The following is a 7,525-nucleotide window of genomic DNA, read 5'->3' on the forward strand; positions in this document are numbered from 1 at the left end:
GGGGGGGGGTGTGGCCACCAGGCTACACAGCAACATCAGGAGGTAGGACCCAGCAAGCCTGACCTCCCCAGGTCCCCACACCGTGACACTAATATGTCAAGTTCTTGTCTGCTCGGGCAGGCTGTCATCACGGTGGGGACCCCGCTCATAGGCCTAGGGCCTCATCTGCACACTGAGAGATTAACTGGTGTCCTGATGGGCTCAAGGGTTTTCAGGACTGTGAGCAACTTGTTCCCAGTTCCTTCCTCCTCCCACGGTGCCTCTTATAGCAGATCTTGAACAATCCTATATGAGGCTAATGATGCATACAGAGGAAAGCCCTTGGCCTCCTTGAGACTGTGTGGGGCTCAATCAGTCCAAGAAGATTGCTCTAACTTATTATCCAGTCTTCTCAAAAAAAAAAAAAAAAAAGGCACCAAATTAATATTCTCGGTGGGTCTCAGACAGCTATGAGTGATCCTGGCATATTTACCAAAGTACAAGAAATAATTAGATTATTTACAGTCTTGGACTACATGGCAGTGGGAAGGGAGCTAACATGTAGGGATGGCAGTAGGCGCCGAGAACACAGCCATGGCTGAGCAGGCCTTCTCTCAGAGGCTTGAAGCAGCCGAGCTGATGTTCAGCATCAAATTCAAATCTTTTAATAAAGTTAAACAGCCTGAAAAATGTTCTCATTGGTTATTAAAGTCAACCAACGGGATTACAGTTCCAAAGAAAAGACACACATATAAAAAATAAGGCAGAGATTGGTAAAGTCCAAGCCGCTGCGCCTCCCGCTGACCAGTTCCCTCGTCCCTCCACTGTGCCCACTGCTCAGAGCATGCCAGCTCTGGCTTCCCGCTGTCAGCAGAGGTCAGCTGGAGCTGCCCACACCCTGGATGCACCTGCCTTTCTGGTTCTTGACCACACTGAGCGGGCCTGCAAGGGACCTTTGTCATATGTCCTCCTTCAGGCCAGAAAAGAGCCAACCCTTTCCTATTCATTTAAGTCTCAGACAGAACCTCCTCAGGAAGGGCCACCATTGGTATGGTTCCCAAAGGGTCCTCCCCGTTGCTCTCTTCCCTCCACCGCTGGTACCGCCCCCAATGGACCACCTCCTTGCTCTCTTCCTCCCACCGTTGGTACCGCCCCCAAAGGACCACCTCCTTGCTCTCTTCCCTCCACCATTGGTATCGCCCCCCTCCTCCGCCCCGTTGCTCTCTTCCATCCACCATTGGTACCGCCCCCAATGGACCACCTCCTGCTCTCCTCCACCAATGGTACCGCCCCCAATGGACCACCTCCTGCTCTCCTCCACCATTGGTACCGCCCCCAATGGACCACCTCCTGCTCTCCTCCACCAATGGTAACGCCCCCAATAGGTCTCCTTGCTCTCATCCGTCCACCATTGTCACATGTTGATCAGTGTTTGAAAGGATTTAATTTTTTTTTTTTCATGTTTGTTCTCTGGCCCCTCTAGAGAATGCAACTCCCAGGGAAAGGGAGTTTCTCTGCATCTTCCCCATGGGGTCAGACGTGCCTGGTGCCCGGTGGAAAGGACCTCAGCACACAGAAGACTCTCAAGGGTACAGAAACTGGTGAAAGCCACAGGTCACACGTGCCATCCCTGGGTAGGGGAGGCTGAATCAGAGATGGAGTTGGTCATCTGTACCTTCCACATGGACACATGGAGGCACAGAAAGGGGCTGGCTGACAGGCGGTCACACAGTAAGCAAAGTCTTGGGGCCAAATGGGGGCAGCTGGACCCAGAAGCCAGAGATCAGGGTTTTCTGAAGGAAGTGTGGGGGGCTCCTTGCTGCAACAAGGAAGGTAATTTGGAACTGCTCCGCAAGTTTCGAACCACCTGATTAGGTATGCTGAGTCAGAGAGGAGCTTCCGCTGGCTGAGTTAGGCCCCTGTGGAGACAACTGATAGAAGAAAGCTAAGAGCCCATCTCTTTCAGTGAGGGGGATTAGGCAGAGGCAGAGGCCTCAGAACCCCGAGGCCCTTCCACCCTTACGGAGACCCAAGAGTGCTCTCCTTAGCAGAAGGGAAGAGCCTACTCCTGGCTGTGAGCAAAAACAAAACAAAATTAATGTTCTCCACTGTATGTGCAGTCACGCTGAAAGGGGGGCAAAGCCCGTGGCGGTTGATAATTTCACAGTGTAAGTCCCGGGAGAGCAAAGGAGCTTTTTTTTTTTCTTTTTAATAAAAAGTTTAAATTGTACACAGCTCTCGGAGGCCCATTAACTACCAGGCACTGCTTATCAGAAGTTATTTCTTTGCTTTTTTTTCTAAGCGAATGTGTTTAATCTCCCAGCGGTACCACCGTGCTGAGAAGCAGCCTGTGCCAGTGACGCGAGGCTGCTCGGTGTGTCCTCTCTTGGGAGCTAGGGTGACTCAGGCGCTGGCTGGAGCCTCTGACGCAGGTGGAATTGCATTAGGGCCCTGGCAGGGGCCGATGCACGGCCATTAGTGTCACTGATGAGGGCTGGGGTTGGGGGGTTGTTACCACTTACAGAGGTGGGCTCTGGCTATCTGCCCAGAGCTGGTCATCCACTGCCACAGAAGACAGAAACCATCTGTGCACACTGAAGACCCCTCTTAGTGCCCATCTCCTCCGCTAGTCACTCTGGTCATTGCTGCTTTCCCTGTAGTCAGTGCTCAGCCCACTCCTCCTATAGCCTCCGGCCCTTGCTCAGCTGGGCACACACCCCCATCTTCATCACATATTTATCGGTAACATCCTGTTTATTCACGTCCTCTTTCGACCCAGCTTCAGAACAGCAGGCCTCCTGTCAGGGTCCCTGCTAGGCCTCCAGTAGGCAGTGTCACCTGGCCCAGTGGGAGTGTAGTAAACACTGGCTGCGTCCTGTTTGGGGGTCCCTGAATGCAGCCATTAAGGATCAACTACGCCCCCCCCCTCATGCTGGCTTCAAGTATGTATGCTTTGCTCTTTCTAATAAGATGGGCAGAGCCAAACTCAAGACATGGGAAATGGAGGACCCTCTGCTTTCTCTGGGCAGTTGTTTCTATGGTATCAAGAGTAAACTTCTGCCTCTGAACAGGTCACGCCAACTTCTCCTAACACAAAACCCAAGGGTACTGAAAGGCCCTGAACCCCATGAAGGAGTCATAAGCCAAACTTCCTTAAGTCTCACCCTACAGCTTCTCAATGGTGGTGCCTGGCCAAGGACTTCAGGCCATCCATCCTGAGTTTATGTCCTAGAAAGCAGCAACAGTACAGCCTCACTGAGGAGGATCTCCCAGTGCTGCGGCACTTCCCTGGGGCATTTAGTAACGGATACATCTTAGTTCTGGATCCTTGGTATCTCTTTAATCTTTTAGATGAAGAAAGAAAGTAACAAACGAAGGTGGCTGCCCTGTCTGTTAAAACTAATTGTGCCACTTTTATAAAGTAATGTCAAAGGCCTGAGGAGGAAGGCTGTCTCTCCAACTCTGAACTGAAGAGTCATGACCGTGTTCCTTTCCCTCCGCTTCTTTCAGAAATTCTGATAAATTATGGGGAAATGATTAAAAGGAACAGCTAAATAAAAAAGAAGAATGTGGCCAGCAAGATGAGAGCAGGACTAAGCTGTAGTAGATGGTGGCTCATCCCCGGCAGTAGGTCTCAGACAGTAGGAGCTAATAGGTGGCCAGGGGAGGCTCAAAGCAAGCTCATGTACCACAAGTCAGGGCTTAGAGAAATGGCCGCCTGGCCGGCTCAGGAGCCAACAGAACAGAAGGGCTGGCGGGCACATTTGTGCAATGTTTCTAAGTCTGTAAAAGGGACGATACCCTCTCAAGCCACTCCCCGACCCAGCAAAGAACCAAAAGTTCCGACTCGGGATCTTTGGATTCAGCGACAGCCAGGAGCAGAGGATCATGCTCAAAAAAACATGGGCTGTGACCAAAACCCTGCGTGCTGAAGGGTGAGCGCACGGCCTTCTGCTGTCCTTGGCTTCCACAGAGGCAGTAGCCAAGAGCTGCCAGGCAGCAGATGTAAGATTAACCTCTTAAACACTGCACAGGTCTGCTAGACCACAAAAAGCACCACAGAAAACAGACCAAACCCTACCTTTCTTTCCCCAGCTCCTCTGGCGGGGGGTGGGGGAGTGGAGTAACAACTATTATGTCTCTAGTGGAGAAAAAAATCTCTATCTGCTAAGCATGTTGATGAGGCAGGAGGGGCAGGAGTTCAAGGCCAGCCTATGCCACATAGTGAGCTGGAGATTACCCAAACACCACACACACTATAAATTCAAATGTATATGCATATAGCCAACAGTGCATGTATACAGGTGTGTGTATTCAAGAATACACACACAAATAAGTTGCTACTCACAAATAGGAACTGGGAAATAAAGAAATCTTGAAATTCTAATATGTAAGAGGCAGAGGCAGGTAGAGTTTTATGAGTTTGAGACCACCTTGGTCTATATAAAGAGTTCCAGGTCAATCAGGGCTACACAGCAAGACCTGAGAGAGAGAGAGAGAGAGAGAGAGAGAGAGAGAGAGAGAGAGAGAGAGAAATAAAAAATGCAGAAAAGTTTGGATATTAAAGTCAAAAATTTTCCCAGAAATAAACACCAGAATTTGGGGTGGGATTAGATTTTGTAAGGGGACCATTAGAAGTGAAATGATGTTTTCAGAATTCTCACATGCCCTTTCAGCCTTGTCTTTTATACCCAGAACAACTATCTAATCATGCGGGAGGACAGACTAGGGCAGTTTCAGGCATTTGTCCCTGAAAAATGATGTCCCACGTATGCCTTTCTCAGAGACCTGCTAAGGCATGTGCTTTTACAAAAGGAAGTAAAGTAAGAAGGATCTAGCTATTCTACTCCTTAACATTTACCAGAAGAACTCCATGTCCTACCATGGGATACTTGCACATCCATGTTTCTGCTGCTCTGTTTACTATAGCAAAGAATATGGACTCAATTTAGATGTCCATTGAAAGATGAATGGGCAATAAAACATGGTATACATATGCAATATTTGGCTATAAAGAAAAATGAAATCTGCAGGAAAATGGATGGACTTGGAAAGCATAGTAAGCAAGGTGAAAGAAAAAAAATGTTTGCTCTCCCTCATGCTCAAATCCTAACCTAAATTGTATACAAGAATATATGTAAACGGGTAAGCATGGATATAATATAAAATTTAGAAAGGAGACCAAGGGGTTAATAATAAGTTAATAATAATGAGGACAGATGGGATGCAGGCAAAAGGACACGAGCCCCGACAGAGGACCTAGAGCTAATTTTTTCTAGTTTCAATTTAGTTATGCGCATGTTGCATACGTTAACAAAGACGAATACACGAAGCCGTGACTTCGGAACAGCTCTCTGGACTGCGCAGAAGCTGGCGAGAAGCACAGGGTGGGGACTACAGCTTGAGAAGCATTTTTTAACCCTGCTGGGCTCGGTTTTCATTTATGAGTCATTAGAATAAAGTGTTTTGATTTAAAAAAAAATACCATAAGGAAATAAATCAAAAGAGGAAAATGAAGAGTTACAAAAAAGAGATCTAGCTCAAAAGAGAGCAAAGGAGATCTAACGATGACGGCAAAGGAAGTGCCCGTGCAGCCTCAGCACCGAGAAGGGGTGGGGATGAGGACCTCTAAAGCCACTGGTGGGAACAGTCACCGTGTGCAAGGGCAGGGCTTGGCTCCGAACTCATTATCCGGGGAAACCTAATGAAAACCATGGGCTGTAAGGTTAATCTGTGTCCCCAGCACAGCTGTCAACAGTACTGTCAACTCAATGCTCAGTCATGGAACGGGACATGGGGACGGCCCAGCCCTAGGGTACAATTCTGCGAAAGGGAAGGGAAGCTGCACTTGGGACAGGGTTGAGACTATTCAACTCCTTGATTTTCATAGGGGGAAGTTAGTCAATAATATCTCGGCCCAAAAGCCGTGCACATAGCATGTTATTTGAACTGTAAGGGTGAACACCAGGAGCAAGAGCTACCTGGCTGAGAGACATGGAGGTCCAGGGGGTCACTGACTGCTGATGTTCATTGTGAGGTCATCAGGCAACTTGAACTTCTGGTATTATGTACACAAAACAACTCGGCATAACCAAACCAAACTACATGTCTGTCTATCCACACACATGTATGTATATGCAGTTCCAGTCGCTACTGATGATGCAAACAGCAGATCCTGGTGAGAAGGGTTTCGAACGCTCTGAGGAAGCCAGACGTTGGACTCATGGTTTGCAGAGAAGGAGCCCTGCAAAGGGGACTTGGCCTCCACCCTGAGTTGATGGGAAACACAGAGGAAGGAAAAGTGGGCCAAAGACAGGACCTGGCCCTGGGCCACCAGACCTTCCTCACACATTGACTGGCTCAATATTGGTGGCTGGTTTTACCATTACTAATGGAAACTATTTCCCCTGGTCAGGAGCCACTCTTAGGAGCAGCCACGTGACTGCCGGGCCGGGGAGGACATAGTGAGACTTGGCTTTGAAGAGCTTCCTGCCTTCCTACACATCACAACATTTTGAAGTAGCAGAGAGGTCCATTTTTCAAAAAGTCCATAATGCAGATTTTGTATTTCTCCACATTTTTACTCTTTCTTTTCTTCTTTGAAGTGATTTTAGTGGTCAAGCATTGCTGGGGAAAACAGCCACAGAAGTTCTACTTGAAAAGAGAAGGCCTGGACCGCAAATGCAATTCTGTGTTCTCAGCGCCTGATGGGCACCTCGCTCCCATTAGAGTTCTAGTTCGAGCAGCTTCTTCTAAAGCACTAACAAAAGCCCCTGAGAGTAGGGGCGGTGACTCACACAGGACAGCTTTACTCACCAGCTCCTATCCTGCCAGGCCTCCATCAGCAGGGTGGATAGGAAATTGCCTTCAATCTTCAATCTTACTGAACACCATGGGGAGAGAGACCCAAAAGGATGTGGGGGGGGGCACAAACAGGTCTGGACTGATGCCATCACCAAGCTGTGGGTATGGGTGGAGGTCAGAGTACTCATCACCCCCACACACACCCACACACACACACTCACACACCTCCTCGCTCCTCCCCCCCACCCCCCACCCCCCACCCCCACCCCCGCCACACACACAGATACTCACTCTATGGCCTGGGTTGCAGTCCTCTTGTGAGAATAATGAACTCCTTCCTGTACTCAGAAGCTTTACTTACTGCTCCTGCCTGTCTAGACGGCCTTTGTTCTCCCACCCTCAACCTGGCTTCCTGGTAGTCTTCACTCACAGGCACCCCAGGCAAATAAAGGCAAAAGAGACCTCGAATGCCACGCGCACAGTGAGGCGTGTGCACGGCTGTGTGCTCAGCTGCAGCCCCACGTGTGACTGACAGTACGGATGGGGCCATTGACAAGAACCAGGTCCCCTGCTGGGTTAGGACAGCAAGTGGGCAAGCAAGCAAGCAAGCGAGCGAGCGAGCGGCTCAGGAAGACCGAGCCAGCAGCAGTGCCTTCCTGGAGCCAGTGGAGCCCAATTTCAAAACGCAGATGTCCCGTGCCCGTTTTTACCTTCTAGGGGCTGATCCCATGACATCAGGGCC

Source organism: Arvicola amphibius, chromosome 5, assembly GCF_903992535.2.
Source record: "Arvicola amphibius chromosome 5, mArvAmp1.2, whole genome shotgun sequence".
NCBI lineage: Eukaryota > Metazoa > Chordata > Mammalia > Rodentia > Cricetidae > Arvicola > Arvicola amphibius.